This window comes from Bison bison, unplaced genomic scaffold (genome assembly GCF_000754665.1).
Source record: "Bison bison bison isolate TAMUID 2011002044 unplaced genomic scaffold, Bison_UMD1.0 scf7180017864481, whole genome shotgun sequence".
Classification (NCBI taxonomy): domain Eukaryota; kingdom Metazoa; phylum Chordata; class Mammalia; order Artiodactyla; family Bovidae; genus Bison; species Bison bison.
The window spans coordinates 8,864,338-8,865,122 of NW_011495041.1; positions in this window are offsets into that span (position 1 = coordinate 8,864,338).

Sequence of the window (785 nt, forward strand, 5' to 3'; positions counted from 1 at the left end):
TTCTGAATGTTGAGCTTTAAGCCAACTTTTTCACTCTCCACTTTCACTTTCATCAAGAGGCTTTTGAGTTCCTCTTCACTTTGTGCCATAAGGGTGATATCATCTGCATATCTGAGGTTACTGATATTCCTCCTGGTAATCTTGATTCCAGCTTGTGCTTCTTCCAGTCCAGCATTTCTCATGATGTACTCTGCATATAAGTTAAATAAGCAGGGTGACAATATACAGCCTTGATGGACTCCTTTTCCTATTTGGAACCAGTCTGTTGTTCCATGTCCAGTTCTAACTGTTGCCTCAAGGCCCACAAAAATAGAACAAAGGAAGGTCAAAGGAAGGTGTGAGGACCTCAGGTATAACAAACAGCACTCCGGGTTAGCCCAATTTACATAGGGCAGGCCCAAGGGGAGGAAAAAACATATAAAAAGAAGAGCCAAAGGGCCAGGGGTCTCTCTGTCTCTCTCTCTCCCGTGCACTGGGCCACTCTTCTCTTAATTTCTTTGAGTAGATATGCCCTTATGCTTTGAGGATGGATTTTTGTGTTATTTTCTTAATAAAATAGAGCTGTAACAAGGAGCTGTAACATTGATTTGTCTAAGAGCTATAACATGGTCTGTTTGAGACCTGAGAGCTATAACACAGTCAGGCCAAGACCCATGAGTTGTGACAGGCAGAGGGCTTTAATGTCCATCACCCCAAATCCTTTTTGGGACAAGACACAACCAACGAGCATACACTCACCTGACACTTCCAAGGAACAGGCATCTTTTAATATCTCAGGTACAGTT